We start from the raw sequence: 21,911 nt of genomic DNA on the forward strand, positions 1-21,911 counted from the left end.
ATCAGGAATAACATGATATGAGTCAAGGATAGAGGTGTTTTAATAAGAGTTTTTCTAGGATTTTGCCCGTAATGGGCAGGAGCGAAATAGGACGGTAGGAAGATGGATATCTTATAACATTTAACATTTTATATTTTACACATCATGAATACCCATATTGTATAGCAGAACCATCGAGAAATATAAAAATAAAGCGTATTTGATGTTCAGTAAAAAAAAGACTAAAATAATAATAATAAGTTTTTTTTTTTTTTTATCGAAATAACTGTAACTGGAAATTATCATTTAAATTAGTCTTACAATAAATAAGTACTGAAGTTCATTACAATTAAAATATTTATCATCGAAAGCCTTTAATTTAGTTTTGTCTGTTTCTGTTCCAAGTATTAAAAAAAAAATGTGATGATCTTTAGAATGATTTAATTTGCGCTAGTTGGTACGACTTAGTCCTTACATTAATGCTTCACAATAACAAAAAATCTCTGTATACCAAAATATATTTTGAGTGTCATTGATTTCATTGTATTTACCTTGTTATATTATTTACCAATCAGTATTTCTGTTTTAATAATGTTATTCGGGTTCATATGTTCTGTTTAACATGATATTTTAGAAAATATTTTTTGGGGGAGAGGCTAAGCAGACAAAACTAGATGGAGCGACCATAGACCTGCATACCGAAGCCAGGTAAACTTCGAGGCATTATGGGTTCCACCCACTTAAGCAGGTGACAGGACCATGCAGACATTAAGTATGTTACTGTAATGCTGGATTTGTGGCAAGTGGCAAACGTGTGGATGCGTTTGTCACTTGGAGCAGATCCAAGGCCTGTTCATATACTGGGTAAACGAAGGAAGTAACATTTAATATCCACACGGTTGAGTGTTATTGTGACTATTGTTGGCTATTATATTCCATTTGATATATTTTCATCATAGAAAGGAACTTAATGAAGATATGCGAAATGGAAAGAAAGATGAGCATGAGCGATGTAGGTTGTATAAAAATATAATAATAAATATAGGTTGGTGTTGCACCAAATGTAAATTCAACATTTGCTTTAGAATTTTCATCAGATCATTTGTTAATTTAATTATCCAAACATATAATATTTTTATTATCAGTCCATGAGATATTGATGAAGGTATGAAGGTTAAGATGGGCTGGGCATTTGGCTCGAAACAGTCTATCAGAACGCCTCTACACAGCAATGGATGCCAGTGCAGTAGGAAAGAGACCACGTGGTAGAGGTTGGTATACAGAACAACGAAGAGCTGCATGCAGCGAACTGAAAAGCAGTAAAAGCCAAAGATCTAAAAACCTTATATTTGTGTTTTGTTAAATAAAACATAAACCGCCAAAGTTAAATCATCAGATAGAATTTTAAAATATGTAATCTTAAACTGGAATTAATTATTGAATCTGAAGGTTGGGAAAATTCTTCCTTAATTAAGACACGAAGAGCAGAAATATTTGTAGCTCACAAGTCCAGACCAATTATTATTTATTTATTTAAATATTTAATTTTAAATTAAGTATTTGTGGAGCACCTTAACAAATACTTAATTATTATATTAATAATGCACATTTATTAGACTAAGGTAAAATAAAGGTCTGTGTCATTGCAAGCATGGCTTATATTTGGATCGACTTGTATAAGTTGATATTATGAACCATCAAGTATTGGTTCTTGGGTACAAATCAAAGGGTGATTAAGGAATCGTTCTTGATGCATCCTCACGGTTGTCGTGTCACTTATTATTGTTTTAGAACTACCCATTGATAAATATTTGTACTCTTCGCGTTTTAATTAATGAAATGTTTTTCCCAAACTTTGGAATCAATTCTCATCTCTAATTTAATATTATATATGTTAATGTTCTATAAATTGAGTATAAATACGTTGTTTTAAATCTCTCAGGTTAACTTCAAAGGGTTATTAAATTTTTAAAAGTGTCTGATAAATATTCTGGAACAAATTGTTGTTTTTGTTTTTTACCATGAAAATAGTTAAATCTAAGGTAATAGCCAAAACAAGTCTCATGCCCACCCGGTTAGCCTCTGGAACACAAGCGTGGGAATACTAATCTTTGTTTGTCAAGGACTTGTAGGCATTTTCTATGCTCAGACTATTTAAAAAGAAGGGGGATTATAAGGTGTCATTTCTTAATTTTGTGTGATACCTAACAGCTAAATATAGGGACGTGGCAGCCGTGCGGGTTGGGGCGGAGGTTCGGAACGTTCCCGCCTGGAGCAGTTAACATTCATTTTTCGGCGGTCCCGAAGAATGAATCTTGACACTCCCACATTGGTTATGACGCGGCGGCAACTCAGGTAGCCGTCAGGGGTTGGCAAAAAGTACCACTAAGGTTGCCGGGCTTGTTCCCCCCTCACCAAATACCAGTACAGCTAAAAATAGATTTGTTATAAAGATTTACACAATTCCTTATTGATTTTTCTCAGGAAGCTAAGTAAGGAGTTATTAACACGGAGGATATTTTAAAATTAAATTTTATTAAAATTGTATCAGTTTAAATTTAATTTCCTTGTGGCTGATAACCATAAATAAAAACGGGAAATCAGGTTTTATTGACATGTTTATCTTCGTTACTCGGGGACATGTGGAAGATTTATGCTAATGAAAACGAAGCTAGAGTTGCGAGATCAGGTTGTGGAAATCGACATAACCTTTTTATTGGCATAAAAATAAGTTATATTGGAAAATTTTAAATCGTTCATGAGGTTGTCAGTACCAATAACTGAGTCTACACTTCTTATTGTTCTTAATCTTGATTCTTCTTTATAATTATTGATTTTCTTGAATTATTGAATTGTTAATGGAATATGAACAATTTTTTATTTTATTTGCTATTTCAAATCTGACATTCTTCTTAGTAAAATTAATTTTAAGTTGCGTACAATGGCCAAACCAGCCAAAAGTCTATGTTTAGTTTTTTGTTTTTATTTATTTTTTAATTAATAATTTTGGTACTAATTTATCATGCGGAGGAAAAAAAAAATCACATTAGGAATATTTGCTTAAATTGTTGATTTTAGTTGTTACCTTATTAAGTACGTTTTACAAGAGATGCTTTCTCATATAACATGTAACTACGGGCAGCATTAAAAAATTAAAGAAATAATTTACTTTGTCAAGAATAATTATGTGTAAATATGTAAATGCATTTTTGATGTAAATTAATTTTTGTAGGATTTACGGAATAATATTTTAATAAGTAAAAATTAAATTATTCATATTGCTAAATTTAATTAAAATTATCTCGCTAAACGTATTTCATTTGAAAATCAATATTATTACCCTTTGTATTGTTAGTGACAAAGAACCATCTTTTAGCCTCCCCAATAAGCACTAAGGAAGAAGCTCATACGTTATCATCAAAATACCACTCTCATTGTTTGCACACAGAACAAAGAATTTTATCTTGATAATATTTTTTGTTGTGATGTGGTGAAAACAAGGACTTATCATTTATAATTGGGTCATAAAGTTAATTTATTGTTACGATATTAAATGATGACTTGAGTTGACTGTTTCATGTTGTGTTGAAATATTTAATTCAAGACTAATTGATTTAAAAATAACATTTGTCTCATTTTCAACGTTCTGATATTTTTTGGAAACTGCGGTTATAACCTTATTTCTGTACTTTTTAGTTTTGCATAGACCCCAGGAAGCTATTATTTATATATATGTTGGAAAATGATTCTTGTATTTTTATTAATGTGTATTTGTTTTGGTTTTCAGGTGAGTATGCAGCCTTTATTTGTGGATGCTGTCGTATGTATCTCATTTTTTCTTTAGTATTCCAATTATTATATAAATCTATATTGTTATATTAATAATTTCCTCAGTATATTATTTTTATAATTTTATGTAATGTATTTACTTATAATTTAGGTGGTAACTGGAAAAAGGGCGTTTGCCCTTACATTGATTTTTTAGAATCTTCTATATCAATATATAAAATATTTTTTGCTTACATAAGTTTTAAAGCAGAATGATATTGTTAAAGTTTGCAGAACAGTTTGAATGTTAAAAGTTTACATCTCTTTTCCCATGGATTCCATGGTGGTGTAGTTTAAATTTTTTTTTTTTTTTTTCATTTTTTAAGAAAATGTTGACAAATCGATCATTGACGTTAAAGAAAATAACGCCCGACCTTGGTTAGTAGATTTATTATTTAAATCGAGTGAAAAGTTAATATTATGAGTATTATTAATGAAAGGATGAAAAACATGTTAGAATGAATTTCAAGTTAACGAATTTTGAAAAAAAGGCAAGGTTTTTTTGTTTGTTTCTTCATTTAGTTATTATCTAACTCGTTTATCTACTTATGGTTATTTAATTTTTGCAGGTATAACTTAATCTTTATTATCCACTTTATTGTATATTTATCTTTTTCTTATATTTTTTTATGTGTGCATATGGTATGGTCTTAATACTCATTTCACTTCAAGTGTGGCAGATTGTATTATTTTTACAAGTTAAAAAAAAAAGTTTGCTCTATGCAGAACAGAAAAAGTTCTCAAATAAGTTAGTAGGCAGTGTTATTTTATTTTATTCATTTAAAAAATTACATTGAGTATGGTCCGACCAGATGACATCTATCAGTCGGTGCCAAATTACTCATAAAAATAATACACATAAGTGAAATGTAATTATTACAATTTTGACTATTATGGCGATGTGGATGCTATACAATGTTTAAGCTAGACAAGTACAATATGAAATTATTTGACTGACTCGTTTCTAAATCGTCCCAAACCATTGTTTTTTTAAAATTTGTATATTTGCGTCTGATCAAATTCGTCTTTGTTTAACGTGCATTTTTTTTTTTTTTATCATTGTACCTATCGAGAAACTTTATTTTGTGCGTTCTCTGGAAAAAGGACATTCGATCCGCTTCTGTTTGAGGGTAATTTTTTACTATATAGAACCCACTATGCTACCCTCACCCTGCGATACGCAGTGTTGAATATCACTACACTGATTTCATATATTGTTACATAAGTCACAATGGTGATTTCTAAGAACACGGTTTTGAGCTAACACCCTTTTTTCCAGCTGCCTCCTCAATTTTATATAAATAAATGATTAAGTAATACTTTTAGTAATAAGTTAGCTTATTATATTTAAGGTATTATATCTGAAAACATGGTTTTAATTGCAACGTGGACTATCTACAGTAAATACTTGGTATGTATACGAGAAGAAATGTAGCATGCATTAAGTCATTTCATTAATATGAAAGTATATCTCTATTCTAATTGCATCTGCAAGAATGTTGTGTTTATCCAGAAGTATTTGACAATTTAACCAATCGTTAGTTTCTGATTTCAATTTCATCGGCCTGTAATTATCTTTAATGCACATTTGATGTGACAAGCATTTATAGAAAAGCTTATATCATAAAAAATAAACGGGGCATTACGATTATGCCGTTTATTATTTGTAATATGACCGATTATTTCAATTTTTCAGCTGCATAGAAGGCAACTGAGCGTGCAATGATCTTTGTGTACACCTTTCGTAAACGCATCGAATTGCTCGTTGGGAAAATTCTCGCAATCGCCTTTCCGGGTTAGTTCTCTTAACCTAGTTTTCCAGGCACCCCCTCCCCAGCCTTTGGCGCAGTGGAATGGGGTCTTTGACACATGGTGGGATAATAGTTGTGATATTGCCGTAAATGAGTAATCATAATTTAATTAATGGATATACAATAAAATATGTAATTTAATTGTATATCATCAAAATCGAATATCCTGTTGATTTTGTTCAATATTTTATTCTAAATAACTCCTATTTTTTTTTAATTTTAAATTTGGACTGATATGTTTTGGAAGGTATTACGTTACGATATGAGCTTCTCTTAATGTATATCATATTTTCATTCGTTTTTTTTAGTACAATCTTGGTATGTTTTGAAGTAATCTATTTCTTGTTAGCATGATAAAATGGTAATTAATGCTAAATTCATTGAAGCTAGTCCTAATATCTGTAAGTTTAAAGGATTTAACTCCATACTCTTAATTTTTCAGGAGACGAAAAATTTAGAATAAAAAATTCTGTATAAAAACTTATGCGTTCAATTCAGTTTTAATTTAACCAGTATATTGTCATGAACTAACTAAATGACATGGACTTAAATCCTTTATACCAATCGATAGAGAATTTTTTTCTGTTTCTGACTACGTCTTAACTCAACATTAACATTTTTTGGACTTAAATCCTTTATACTTATCAGTACTATGATATGTTATATGATCCAAGAAATAATTTTTTCAAGCAATAGTCGCTTGTCATTGTGTAGTTTGGAATGAATTGCCTTTGTAAATTTAATATTTATATTTTTATATTAAATTTATTGGTGCTCTCTCTCAGCAAGGAACCCCAAATAATGTAAAAGCATTGAACCTTACACTATTGGCATCGCTACTTTCTAGATTTTGCGCCGGGCGCACCCCCGCAGGAAAATGTGGGTCAAATCTTGTATCTAATTAAGAGGCCCGCACCGCTAGGCTAGCGCTCCTAAAGCGGTCTTAGATGAGTGTTACTTCTCAAATAAGTAATAAAATTTGTGAAATGTTTTTAAAAATAATGTTTATAAAAACACTTTGTGATCTATTCCAAGAGGTATCAGTTTAATCAATAATAATGATTAAATCGAAATTTTAACCATTTATTTTGTTACCAAATTTTGTTTCGAAAGATGGTCCCAAAAATGTACAAAAATAGAAGAAAAAATATTTTTTGTTACCAGGGCCTTTGATCAGGACTGAATACTGAGAAATGTTAAGTGAATTTACATGTTCCAGGATTCTGCCTTCCAAAGTCGGCTAAGCATTGGTTACTAATGAATATTTTTTTATTTTATTTAAATATTTTCTTCATACAATTAATTACATTTGGTTAGCTAATCTTCTTCTAATATTACTCAATTAGGAATAGCGTTTAAAGCCCTTTTATATTATAATCTCCATTTATTTCATCCCCTTACAATGACAATGCGTGCAATTTTGCCCATTTTTAAATTTTCAAACGACCTCTGAACATTTATAAAACATTAATTTAGCTTATACATATCAAAATATTATTACATTATTTTGATCAATCCTTGCTTTTATTATTTTTATAATGAGGAGAAGAGGGTTAGGGGCGCGGTCAGTGAAGACCACAAATAAAAACTTATTTATTATGCACTAATAAAAACTTATTTATTAGTGCATAATAAATAAGTTTTTATTAGTGAATGATAAATAGGTTTTTAGTTATTTGTGTCCTTCACTGACCGCGTCCACAACCATCTCTTTATATAAATTCAGGATCAACTATGAACTCATCATTTTTATTTATAAATTAATATATTATTGGAAATTTATAGATTGGTCATAATATTTCAATTATAGTTTGGTGTAGACTAAATGAATGTCTTTATACAGTTTAATAGTTTGAGAATGGTCACACTTGCCCGAAACGCAGTTGTAAAATGAAGGAATAAGTGGAAATTCCAATATATAAGGGTTTTATACATAAAACCTGAAGAAAACTGAGTCACATGATGAAGTGAAAAAACACCTTTTGAAAAAATGTGTTTAATCTTTTTTCTATAATGTCAGGAGGATTCTTGTAATTACTAGTTTAAAATAAGTAGATTAAAAAACAAACTTAAAACCAGGAACGAGTTCAGACTTATTTAGTGGAAATAATTGTTTCAAATTTATTTTGGATTTGTAAATGAAATTTGACAAAAAAAAAATAATGACCGATGTTTCTGTAACATCAATGTTCGATCTGCGTTTTAAATATAAATATTTTAAGTTTTTACTTGTCATCATTGGTCAAGTGAAAACCTTAGTCGCTGAAAATAATAGGTTATCCTCCCTTTAACACCATAATTTTTATTCACATTTTATATACAATTTGATTCCTTACTTCCATAGTACTGTTATTGTATAATACTGTTTTCAGTAATTTATTCTCTTACTTCGGACTACCATTTTCTACTTGATAACCTCTCAGATATTTATAAGATGCGAAAATCCCAAAATGGCTTTTCGGAAGGTATTGCGTTCTTAGGAAGTAGGGTAGTATATCGGTACCTGTGTTTTAAACACTGTTTTATCCCTTTGTGTAGAGATCCTGGAGTTAATAGCATTATAGTTTCTGCATGAGAGTCATATTCCACGTTAAGATAAGATTTTTATATTACCGCCAAAGGTGTACCACATTTTATTTTTTTTTAATATTGTTTATTTACCACTGTTAAAATTTGTCTATTTTTCCCCTTGTTGATAGGAATATATTGGACTCTAGTCCTCGGTCTAGGAGAGGAAGGGCGACTTGTCTTCGGGTCATCGCCCTGTTCTAGTCAGAGTAAGCTGCCGATATTTATTCTGTCAGTCCGCCACGATATTGTTTATTCTACTCAGGCTGGAATCGAACATGTTCTAGTTTTAACACCCCGAAGGGCTACTTCCATCTTCGCTATAGAATAATTTAAGTTATATTATCTTGTAAACCTATATGGGCTTTAAAAATAAGCTCAATTTAAATTAGTAAAGTACTTTTCGAAGGAGGTTAATGCCATAGTATAATTATTATTTGGGCGGTATCAGAATTTCGGTACTATATCGACTGTCGTATTCTGTTTTATAAAAAAAAAAAAAATTTAATGTGATTTTTTGTATTCGTATTTTTTCATTAGTGTCTGTAATATCCCTGTGCATTGAGTACTCATCAATTACTAGTAATCACTGTTTTATGAATTTAAAAGCAATATAAAGTGAAAACCTAGGGAGTGAGAAAAACAATCCAGCTAGAAAGGAGTAGTAATAGTATTTAAATTTCACATTAAAAATACTGTTCAGGCCTAAGCTTCTCCATTATAATATTTTAAAATACATCCAAGTAGGTCAGTATTTTTTGTCCTCTATCTAATTGTTAGGTAGGGGGTTGGAGATTATTTAAAACGGTAAGAAAGGCAAACGCATAGACAATAACTACAAAGTTGATTGTTATATAATATTATATAGTTATATAATGTTATATAGAGGATTTGCAACAATGTTTTGGGAATGAGGGATGTAAGAAGTGTTGTTGGATTGTAGAAGAATCATATAGTTCATATATTTAACTTGTCTTTTTGTCGAGTTTAAGAAAAAATTATACACTATTCTAGGGAAAAATAACCAATTTATCACTGAAATAGTTGGGAAGTGAGAGTGAATAGAAATACTATAATGATCAAACCAAGTGTGTCATTTAATGTAGGAACAATATGGTAGACTAAGAGACTTGAACCATATGGTCCTAGGCGGCCATGTTAAAGCAGTGAACAAAAGAGTTTAGGACACGTTTCTCAGTGCTTGAAGGTAGCGTACTTAAAGGTTTTAATTTTACATGTTGGATGATGATTGAGGTTACAACCGTAACATTGTGAATCTTGAAAAAACAAATCAGCTCACATTTTCGAAATATTTGAACATGTATACTGTGAAAACCTAGGGAATGAGGATATGCTTTGAATTGTAATATCACTGGTTGAGAAAATATATTTTATATTCCAATTTGCTCAATGTTTTTAGGAGTAAAATTATTTTACAATCTGTAAATAAACATTTTTTTCGTACAGTATTTTTATTTTTACTCATTTGTTACTTGAAAGTACCATAATTTTGAAATCAACAATATTCATCATCTGATTCAAGATAAAAGTTTCCATAATTGTCCAGTCAACTAATGGTTTTACCTATAAATATCTCTAAGATAAATATATCTTACCACAGTTGAATGAAGGTTCTTGATCATGTCCTAATTGAAAAAGCTCGTCAAATATATGCATGTTTTTTTTTTTATCAACTTACGGTTCTTTGCTAATGTTGTGAGACTTCCTCAGTTAGCGTGGGAGTAAGAAAGCTTTCGTACGCAATTGGAACCGATCCTGGTAAGGAAAGAACTAGGGAGAGTAGGCGATTCGCGGGGGCATGGTGTGGGCACCTCTTCCGAATTACGGTCGTACCATTTCACGAGGAAGAGAGAACGGTCCCTGCACCTTTGGTCTGCTATTTCTTTCTTATAGTAGATGTCTATCCAGCGGTATCTTCTGTTGTCCTTTACAACCCGCTTGCTTAGCATCCAACCCAAGTGGTTTCTTCATTCGAAGTAATCGTGGAGAAAATGAAGATTACAAAGTACTTTTATGTTGTGACGTGGCTGTAGTCCAATTTAAGATATATGTTTCCACATATAACACATAATATCAATCAACTAAAGGTTATCGTGGAAAAAGATCGAATATTTTCTCAATTATTTCTATATATTCAATCATAGATATTCTTATAGTACTGATAAATTAGAAATAAATTGTTGGAGTCAGGGGAGTCGAATCCCCGTACAATGGACCAGTATCTCTCTCGATTTGGACAGACAAAACGCGTCCTTACTTATATTATAATAAGTGAATTTTCCACGCAGGAAAATATTATTATATTAATATTATAATATTTTAGGAGTCACATATTTCGAAAAAATTAATGTATTAAGACTTCAATAATTCTAGTGTTATGTAAAAAAACCACATTTGAATACTGCTAAGAATACTCCACTCTCAGTTTCTTACTCTGTATAAGCTCACTATACGCCTCTGTTGCTGTCAACATATTCCTTTTATTATTAATATATAGGTATTTGTCCTGTATTTTATAAAAGATTTGCCGAGATGGTTTGTAGTTAACAGTAACCGACAGCATATGGTCTGAGGTTGTTACTGACTTGTTAATTTCAGATTATAATAAGTGGCATGATCATTAGATAAAAAAAGGGTTTTGAATTATTTTTATCAAGCAAATAAAAAAAAAAAATGAATTGGGGGACGGTGTAATATTGAATTCTAAGGATCATCATGATATGTCTTATGGATTGGAAAATCGGCCGTTATTTTAGAAAAATGCCGTTGACAGAAAACAGACCCAATTTTAAAATTTAAATTTTGTATTCTTCGTATCTTAAAAATCCCGGATTTTTTTAAAGATACTGACTGCCACCATACTAAAGTTGGGCAGCTTAGTTCTTGGTGTCTGAAGAATAAAATGTTGAAAAATCACTTTAATTTTGTCAGACATTGGTGATAACTCTACCAAAAGGCGTTGGACCGTGTCTTCAGGACAGTTGGATGGTTCTTCCTGGCTCGGTAGGGTCACGTGCAGTAGGAAGTCAGCAGAGTGAAACGGTTGGGAAATCACTCAACGCCTGTTTCCTGGAAGCGCAGCATCTAATTATTCACAATGCTTGTGGGGAATTCGCTTATATTTTGGTAGTTGAGTATGTGTTTTCATCTGCTCAGTTTACTCTCGTTAAAGTCTTTTTCACTATCAAATTCGTATTTTTAAAATAAAGTAGCATTTTCGCTGTGATAAATAGGAATAATAGTACATTCTATGTTTTCTGAGCTACACTTTTTTTTTTTTTTCCATTGACTTTATTCATTGAAGAATATTTATAGAAGCTGCTAAAATCAAGGAGAATTGAATGGGCATGATCTATTGTGTTTATTCATCAAGGACAAAATAGTGAAAACATATACATACAATAAATACAATGCACAAGATAAGAATAAAAATAATAAAGAAATATTAAAGCTGTAAAATTAAGCAAAATCAATTTAATAATAATTTTAAATAATAGCGACATATTATTAATTATTTAAGTTATACGAGAAACTAATTTATTCCTTAGCTATAGAAGTATTTTTTTAATAGTTTTATTTTTAGAGTTCTAATTTTTTTTTTTTAGCCCGGCCCATCTACAACTTTAACAAAACCACTTTTAATTTCAACTTTAAAAGAATTACCATTGTTCACGGTACAAGATTTTTTTTTTTAGTCATGTAATTTTTATCTAAACTGCACCTTTAACAATTGTGTCATTTTACAAATACTTAAGTTTTTTTTCTGTTTTTTTAAAATATTTTTGCAGCACACATTCTGTTTTACTAGATCACTATTGCGACAACACTGCGCTATCTTTTAGCTTCACCATTTGCTCTTCAAACAGCGGTGACCTTTCACCACGAATGTAGGTTGCGCCCTCCGGTAGGTGTGTTGTAAAAGTAAGATTTGTTATGGCGGACATGAAGAGCGCTATAGTTAGGAGAGGAGATTGATAAGGGAGGTAGGGGCTTCAAAGAACCGGTTCTCTGCTTAGAGGGACCGGCTACTCTCAGCTCTGAGCAGTTAGTAGTCACGCCAGCGTACCTTCGCAATAGCAGTTGCGTATTGCGGGTACTGTAGTATGCTACGCCATTGTAATGAAATATCAACTGCCAAATAATACTTTGAAGAAGCGATATCGGTTATTTGCTGTCTCTATATATCTTCATTGGTTTGTCTTGTCTCTTAAGATTCAGTCATAGCGAACAGTCATCACCTAGGTGGTCGGTGAACGATGACTCAAAATGATTGTCATGACGCGTCAGTGCTGTCTGATATCGCAATCTTATCAGCCTATCGATATTTGATGACGACGCTTTTCATCGGAAAATTATAATATATTTACCATAAATGAAGTAAATACCTATTTTCACTAAGTTCATATGAGCAGTAACCGCTAAATATAACTTACGTATTCATACTGTAATTATAACTGAAATTTAGGATTGGGATTTTTATGTAATTTTTAAAAAAATGTGTACATAAATATATGTTCATATTAACATAAAAATTAATAAAAACATAAAAATATTTAATATAAAAATTTAAAAAATAGAGAAATTGGACTTTCACTTAATCATTTATGATTGAAATACGTTTCCTTATAATTCGGATTCCTCTTTCCCAAAATTTTCACATTTTGGTTTTTGTGCCGTTAGTAAAAAAAATCGCATAAAGTCATTGACGTATTTAACTTACAGAGTGGTTATAAATTATCTAGACTAACAAATGAAACGAAAAATGTGAAACGACTCGTTAGAATAAGTAGTATTTTTTAAAAATTCTATGAACTTTTATTTTTTTCGATATTTCTATCTTTTTAAAATAATATGCTTACGTTCCATAGAACCATAGAGATATACTATAGAGATGTAGTAAATTCTATTTGAAATATGATTTTATTATTATTTAGTTTGTTTGAATTTATTTTAACTTTTTGGAAAGTGTATCAAATATATAATAAAACTAGTAGATTTAATGTTCTTAACAACCTTGATTTTGGATTTTACGAATCACTTAGTAGTGGTTGCTTCTATGCTAATTTTTAAACATGCGTCTTTTAAAATCTAGGCTATATGGTAGGAAGATATTCTCTCGCAATATTTTCTTATTCATGTCTACTATTTTTCTTATTATATTATCTAAAAAATATATTTTTGTTTAATTTTTTTCTTATCATTTTATTAGTTTAGTTTAAGTAAGCAAATGATAAAAAAAAAAAAGAAAAGAAAAAAAAAGTTCATTTGAACTCTGGGCAATATGGTTGGAATATATTATGTTCACATATTTTCTTATATTTATCTACTAGTTTTCTAATTATGAAAAAAAAAATTTTTTTTAAATTCTGTTTTGCTTGTATCAGATATTCTGGCTATACAGTTTACTACTTAATTGATAATTTTCCTTAACTGTGGACAGTCACCAAATTCTAGGAACTACTTCTCGCTGACTCATTTCAACGTACTCCCTCCTACTCTGTTCCTGTCTCTACTGGTCTGCACTCACGCATGTTGTTGCAATACCTGGACTTGAAGATTAGATTCCCTTCTCCCCCCCCCCCGAAAATAGATGTTTAATGCTTACGTTTTGGACTTTTGTCAGTAATTTGTCCCCGCCACGGATCGTAATTTCATATTGTGATATTGTACCCCATGAGCAGGAGTGCAGGTCTGAGCATGCTGTGCTCAGTTGCTACTGGTCGAGTGACGATCCCTCAGCAATTGGGCAGTTCCGATAAGCTTCAGTTTGTTTCGAGGGTTTTATGGAGTGACATTTAAATTATTTTTGTGCGAATTTCAATTTTTTTGCTTTTCTTTAATTAAATATATAACATCGGGCAATTTCTACCATTATATATCTTTAATGATAAGGTAATATAACTTTCGTTAAGCGATCTATTTGAACTGTATATTACTAACATTATAAATGTAGCACTCTTATGCTTATTAAAAAAAATGTAAATTTATTGTTGGTTGATTTGATTAATTATTATTAGCAGATGTATTTCTTTCGACAATTCACATCATTTTTACCCCACTCTGTTTTATTAAATTATCATTTGGTAAATTATTGGGCGTTGTGAATTACTAATGAATTTAATAATAATTACATTTTATAAAATTATTTGCTAAATTCAGAGTATTATACATGAATAAAATTTTATTTGTACCCCTACGATACACTCGATAATAGATTGTAAATATTTGGCTGTTTGAATGTATGCAGAGTTCAGTGATTGACTTTCCTATGGAGTTCATTAGCAATGTTTGCAACACGTGGTATGTTTCCATCGGCCGAAATGTGGCGGCAGTTTTGTCAATAATTTGTTTGAGTAGATTGGACTGAAAATGTTCCGTATATGAAAAATACGATTTTATGTATTAAGGAGTTGGGGTTAAGGAGGTATAAATACTTATTTATTTATTTTTTTCTTTCGATTTCTCATGATGATAATTACCTCTTAATTTTAATTTTAAATGTATTAAATTTATTTTTAAAAAAAGTTCCTCGTTAAGAAGAAACGAAGGGAGATGTCTAGTAAGAAATTAAATTATAGATTTATACAAAAACTAACCGAATTTTTACGTATACGTAAATTACCTACGTATATATAAAGAAAAACGTCAGCATATTACATATATGTCCACCCATACACACATACTTGTAAATAAATTAATCAAAAAAGTGTGTATAAAATGCAATTGTAAATGTAGTTTCTATGCTATCTGAAGACGTTCCATTTTTAATTTTTCGAAGAACTCTATCCTATACTATGACATATTCCCTGTCTCTAAATATGGGAACAGAATAATTAAAGTTAAAGTAAATTACTTAAAGTAGTTATTAGACAATGGGTTTTTCATATAAAATTGTTTAAACAAATGGTATCTTTAATTCTTGTTCGGGACTGATGTATTTATCAATTATAATAAACCAGATCACTTTAGTCTCAGCACTCTTTATACATTCATTTTACACCTTCAATTTTACGGCCAATTATTATAATATAACAATGATAAAATTAATTTTCAACTCCAAAACTACTAACTACAATAAGTACTAAAAATATAATTAAGAATGTTGAGGCTAAATGTATCTCTAGTTTATTATATTATTATTGGTGATTAATAAATTCTATTAATAATAATTTTAATTGAAATTTGGCATTCAATATATTCGTGCGATTTAGAACAAGACCAATCTGTCGTATTTAGTAGAGACCTATATATCATTTCGACCTTTTCTCTGAGCTCTCCGAAGCGTGTGTACGTAACCTTTCGCTGTGGCGGAGTCGTGTTGATTGGAGTGCAGATATTGCTATATCCTTGAATGAAGGACTTGGGTGGTTATGTAATTGAACTTATAAAGTTAAAATTTTTATATCATTTAAGGATGACAGTATTTTTATTGACAATGTTTTTTTTTAAAGAAAATTGTAGTTTTGATAATTTTATCGCGCTGTGTATGTATGTGTAATTATTTGTGAAAGTATTTTGTAATGACGCCGATAAAAGCCAATTATTTCTTTCCCAAGTTAGTTAAAAAACAGAAACTAATATATATTGTATTTACGTGTACATTCGCATGTACACCTAGATTCTCTACGTGCCAAGTTTTATCTTGGGCTGTATCACGTGGATAATTATTCTCTGGATCTTCTTTAGTGGGACGGCTTCTGTGAATTTGCTGTTTCATTTCCGCTTCTGTTCTTACTGTGAACTCGCTGAGACATCTGCGATTATATAGCGTCGATTCAGTTACTTAAGTATAATTTGCCTAAATTATATTGTTTTTAATAACTTATAAATCGTATCAAATAGAGATTTATTGTTATTAATTTATTTATTTTATTGGATCTATTTGATACGCACCCGGACCATATTCCTTTCATTTCTTCTTATTTATTTTATATTTTTATAATTATTAGTCGAAGGATATAGAAGAAAAGCGATCAATCATATTTTATGCTTTTAATTTCATTCAGTGATATAGAGTAACTCATTTCTATCTCCATAGCATATCAATTACTTTTTTATACCAAGCATGCAATTCTTCAATCCACATTATACCGCTAATATTTCAAATTAGAAAAAATGGGTTTTGGGCGTTTTACCTCGGTTTTCATCACAACGTATGAAAATTTCAGTTATATTATTACGAATTGCTTTTAATTTACTTTTTTTTTTTTACGCTTAATGCAATTTTTCGCACTATGCTTAGAGTTAGTATACTTTATTTTATTTAATTGGTTTATATTTGATCTAATTACTTTATATCTAAGCTCTATGTTGTTAATAGAACTTAAAAATGCCTAGAACACTTATATATTAAAGATGAAAACATGATCTTACCGAAAAAAAGTCAATGAAAACATGTAACTCTAGAAGCAACTTATCTTAATTTTGTCAACTTTCCTGGAGTGTAAATAAGAATTTGCGAATTTGTGTGTAATGTATATTATTGATCCTATTAATTAGTGAATTTCGTTTAGCTATTATTTTCTACAAATTAAGCTGAAAATTTCTTAAAAAGGTTTGCCTCTCTCGATTTCATTTAAAATTTAGATACTCTATGTCGTTTTTACAGTAGTGCTGTTGAAAGCTGATTATTTGCCTTTGGTACTGAAGAAAGAAAATGAAGTGTTTATTTCAACCTCAGGTTTCTTATGGTATAATTTCTCTTAAAACTGAATTATAATATGGGTACATTCTACTAATATTGTAGTAGTATACTAATGACTACTCATATTCAAGTTTTGGTACAAAAAAAAATGCTCATTATATCAAAGTTTCAAAGATACGTTATTATTTTATCCATTCCTTGACATTCGGAGTTTTTATGTGACAGTTTCATTACCTGGAAAATATCACGGATAAATGAGCAGTAGAAAGTAATCGCTAAGGGTTATGGTTCCACAGTCGTGGAGGCTTTTCTCCAGAGCTATCGCCTGGAAGGAAGTAATTATACAACAGCAATCGGAAGGAAATTTTCCCTCATTATACTTTCTCCTGCAAAAATACTCTTTTTGTTAATAAAAAGGAGGAAAATAATGCGGAAAGCTTATTAGTACTTGCTAATTATATGATTTACTTTCTATTTTTTCTGCTATAAGTTGATATAATGGTCTATAGTTCAATTTATATAACTTTCAATAATTATTTCTCAATTCTAGCTATATATTATTATATAAATACATATTTATAAACTTTTTAGATCCATCGCAGCTTTACTAGAATAGGAGCACACCATTTTATCTCAAAATAGACGTGTTCTAAAGATATTACCGTAGTCAGGGGTTGCTGTGTTCCCCCTAGACTGTCCCAAAGGTACTAGGGTTGTCAAAAAAGATGTATATCATAAATCCGATAGTAAAAATCACGGCAACATCCTGTTGATTTCTCGTTTAAAACATCGATTTTTTAGATTAACTGTAGTTTTTCAAACTTTGAGTATTCTTCTAGATTGATGCATTAAAATTTAATTTTTTTTTTTGCTTGTATAAATTGTTGGATTTATGAGGGAGCTAGGTTTAAGTGATGATGAGTTAATATTTCACTGTTTGTAAAACATTTATGAACATTGTAAAGACTAGAAATGGCTGGCTACTCCCGTCCGGAGATCTATCCTGGATTGTATTGGTTGGTGATAAGGAAGTCGAAATGGTTATTTGTAAAAAATAATTTTAAATAGACCAGACTTTACATCATTCGATGATTCGTCTTTTAAGATACTGAATGTTGTCATTTTTAAATAGAGGTACTTAGTTCTTGTGTTCATATTTTTTTTTTTAAGCATAAATTACAGTAATCAATTAGTGTAATTAAATAACATGTTTTTATTGACTACATACTAACCTTAATAATTACTATTTTATTTGTATATGGTATTTTTCATGCTCCACCTTCACATCGTACATCCTGAATAAAAGTGCTTTGATTATTGCTGTTTGATTTGATGGGTTTAAAGCATTGTTTTAATTTGTAGCAATAACTTAAAACAATGTAAAAAAAGTTTTTTTTTTTTTACAATTCATAAAATAGTACTATAGAATATACTTACTATGGGATGAAATATGGTAACTTTCCGCTCATTACTGACTGTCACAAATTTACCCTACTTGACACCAAGTAATCCCATTCTATGGCACTACTTTTGAAATGCGTCCAGTACAAAATCACAAAACTTTTTTTGTTTAAGTTATACCATTACAAATTCCATGTAGTGTTATAACTTATTATATTCAAAATAAGACCCCCTTTAAAGACTTACAGGTTTTCTTATTTTACTGCTAAATTACTATGTTTTTCTACATTGGATTTTTTGCTTAAATGTGAGGGTTACTCACTGGGGTTTTTTGCGCTACACTCTGAATACATGATTTTTATTGAATTTTCTATTCCTCTAGTAAATTTGTTTCCTCAGTAAGAACGAAAATAGAAGGCCTCATAGACATAGATAAACTACCGGTTACAGCTGACACTCTGGGAATTTCGGTTGATAAGGTTTGGGGAATTCCTAAGACATCAGACCGCAGGGAAATGTGAAAGCTGATAATTCAATTTCAATTCTTGATCAATTTATTAATTTTTTAGATTGTTTTTGATGGGAAGTAAGCTAGTTATGTAGAATTATTTTCCTTTAGTTCATCTAAAATTTCAACCGCTATGGACTATAATAATGATGTAATTTAATATAACTATCAGTTTGTTCAAAATGCATTGATTGATTATAGTAGTTATTAGTAATTATTATCAATAATTTACTGTTTTAGGATTTTTTCTTTTGTATGCAACTTTATAAAATTTACAAGAAATCAAAACCTATTTAAACTTACTTCACGTATTTAATATTTAAATTTACTTAACATATTTAATATTTTCTTTGACCTAGCCTCTTTTACTTTCTACAAGGCCATCAATAGTAGAAAGAAAAACATATTTCTGCCTGGTTCTTTGTGTTATATTTCAGCCATTAAGCAGGGTTCAGTTACATAAAAATCCCTTTTGTCCTTCAGAGTTTGAGTTGAATAAAACCGCAATGTCATAGTAATTTGATATATTTAAACCTAAAAGAAAAAAAAAAAAGGAAAAATGAAATTCGATCATACATTGAAATTTTTTTTTTTTAGTTTTCTATGTGCCTTTTCATTGATGAAGGTATGGAAACTATGTATTCATGAACGAAATGAAAAGAAATTATCTCCTCAGAACCCACTCACATTGCACGGTCCAGGCCTAAAGAATCCAAGTTGTTTCCGCGTCTGTATTCCCTAGTGTTGCCAAATTAGTGTGTGTGGATATGATCCACCGGACCGTTAATCCTAGTTTGGTGAAATATTTATGGATTTTGTTGATATTTCGTCGGTACCACGTTGATTTTTATATTCACTACTTTCGCCTTGGCTTGCTACTTGTTTTGGGCTCACTTAAATTTTGAAAGAGCTCGTTCGATTTTACTCAAAAATGAATGGAAGTTGAGCATTAGATTTAAAACGACAAATAAAATTCATGTAATAATACTAATTTTTTTTTTAACCTTCACAATATAGATAATTATTAACCTTCCTGCCCAGGATCTGGATAGTAATGAGTAGAAATGAAGAGGATGCTGACCTGTATGCTACGCTAACTTTTTTTTGTTTAAGGAGATGTTCATAGAGAGCTATTCGGTGTGTAGTTTTACGTTTTGAAAACTACCGAGAGTTGAGAATTTTAATGAGAGTAGGTAGTTTAATTTGAGTTGCTTTAATTATTTGTGGGTGTGAGCCTACTTCCCACCTTCTCTGCCTTAGTTGGAAGCATGAAGGCGTTAAACTCTACCAAAAGGTTTCTGGAAATTTCCTGAATCCTAATTGCACGTTATTTTATTGACACTGTTGCTTTATCAGAGCTCTTTAAGTAACAGCACATTCGGGCTTATTGAGTACTTGGCCTTGATCTTTGAGAAGTTAAGTCAAAAATCCTAGTTTTAAACACAGACTCAAATCACATGGGGAAGAGTAAACCAAACTTAATGTGTGAGGAAGATGGTCTGAGGTGCGATTAGTTGAGTAATAATGAACACAAATTACTGAAACGAAATAATTTGTGCTGAGGTTTCGAACTAAACTACAGGACTTCATCGGGACTAAAAACAATAACGAGATTACATAAAACATTAAAATAGTATTACAAGAAATTAATAAGATAACGATGTTGAAATAAGGTAAAATATAATATTGAAAAAGTAAAAATTTAAACAAAAATATTGCAAATGTTTAAAATATTATGAAAAGAATAAATTATAAAGTGGCAAATAAATTATGAAATAGTTTTTTTTTTTTATAGCTTGAGGCCTTAAAATAAAACAAAGAAGAAAAAAATTAACATAATCGTTTACTTGCGCACATTTCTCATTATATTGTTTTCAATTTTTTTTAAATTATTTATTTCGTAATATGCATTTATATGTATATATGCGTATTAGCATAAAATATGTATGAAAAATTAACACAATAAATTTATATCACTTCTTCATTAATTCATGTAACATTATTTTTTTGAGAGAAACATAAAAAAATAAATATTACAAAGTTAAATAGTTTTTTTAATTACTAAATTTTACCCACAATCAGTAGTCTACTTTCCATAACTTAATATCTACATTATTCATTTGAGAAACCAAAATTTCGAAAGATTCTTTTAACAATACATGATATAAGCCTTAAAAACTAAACAAAAAAAAACCAATGATGCCAAAAACTACAATTCATGAAAAATTTCAGTTGCCTTCTTTTACGACTAATCACCTCTAACATAAATATCCTTATATGTTCAGGATACAATTTTGAAAATTTTGCTTGAGTTGCTTCTACAATGAATTACATTTCTGCCTCTTTTCTCATTGGTTGTTTAATTATGATTGCATGATTAATGATTAGAAAGAGATAGATATTGCATCTATAGAATGCAGTATAGAAAAAAGAACAACATATTTTTCATTTTATTTTGTCCTTCAAATAGATAGCAAAAATTTATAAATTGATTTAAAAAAAAAAGTTTCCCATTCTGACTCCAGTTCTATAATGTCTTACCCGTTGCTAGCAGAAGGCCAATTGGGAATCGTTTGTGAAAAGGTACTCGTAAGACCATGAACTTCTTCAAATCCTCCAACTTCTTTTCTTGAATATTTACTAATTCTTGTGAATACGCTTTTGCTGTCCGTAGAGAAAGAAAAAGATAAATCAACGCCTTTATGAGACAAACATTCTTTTCGAAATATTTTCTAGGCAAATAACATTCCTTGGTTCCTCCAAAGATTTAAACTTTTTAAATTGTGGTACATAAAATTCTCTCTTTGATCTTTTGGAATGCCTCGGCCAATTTTCTAATTATAGATAGTATTTATTTATATATGAAATTAGGAATATTTTAGTGTCAGATACGTCAACCTGTTATTTTGTAGTAATAGAATATATGCTTCACTTTTTTTAATGAATAAATTAGTCTATTAAAAATATTCCCAGAATCACTCTTATCTCGAAACCAAAAAAGTCATTTATCTCGTTTTTGAAGTAATCGATTCAATTAAATCCCCAACATTAAATTATTAGTTATTAGCCCCCCAAAATAGAAAATAACCTTTTAAGTAATAAAATATAAAATGATATTTAATCTCATTTCTTGCATTAACTTTTAGCGAAT

At 30.0% G+C, this 21,911-nt stretch overlaps 1 protein-coding gene across 5 annotated transcripts in view; it reads left to right on the forward strand.

Moving 5' to 3' along the window:
* Pli (E3 ubiquitin-protein ligase pellino) overlaps window positions 1-21,911 on the forward strand; it is a 145,867-nt gene that overhangs the window by 20,741 nt on the left and 103,215 nt on the right. Inside the window, exon 2 of one of the 5 annotated variants that reach the window (XM_067045040.1) lies at window positions 3,767-3,799. The exons of the other annotated variants lie outside the window; for them this stretch is intronic. The gene's annotated coding sequence lies outside the window, so the exon portion shown is untranslated. The remainder of the gene's footprint in view (window positions 1-3,766; window positions 3,800-21,911) is intronic. 5 annotated transcript variants of the gene reach the window in all.

The sequence above is a fragment of the Halyomorpha halys genome, unplaced genomic scaffold (genome assembly GCF_000696795.3).
Source record: "Halyomorpha halys isolate HHAL.00 unplaced genomic scaffold, Hhal_1.1 Scaffold251.1, whole genome shotgun sequence".
NCBI classification, from domain to species: domain Eukaryota; kingdom Metazoa; phylum Arthropoda; class Insecta; order Hemiptera; family Pentatomidae; genus Halyomorpha; species Halyomorpha halys.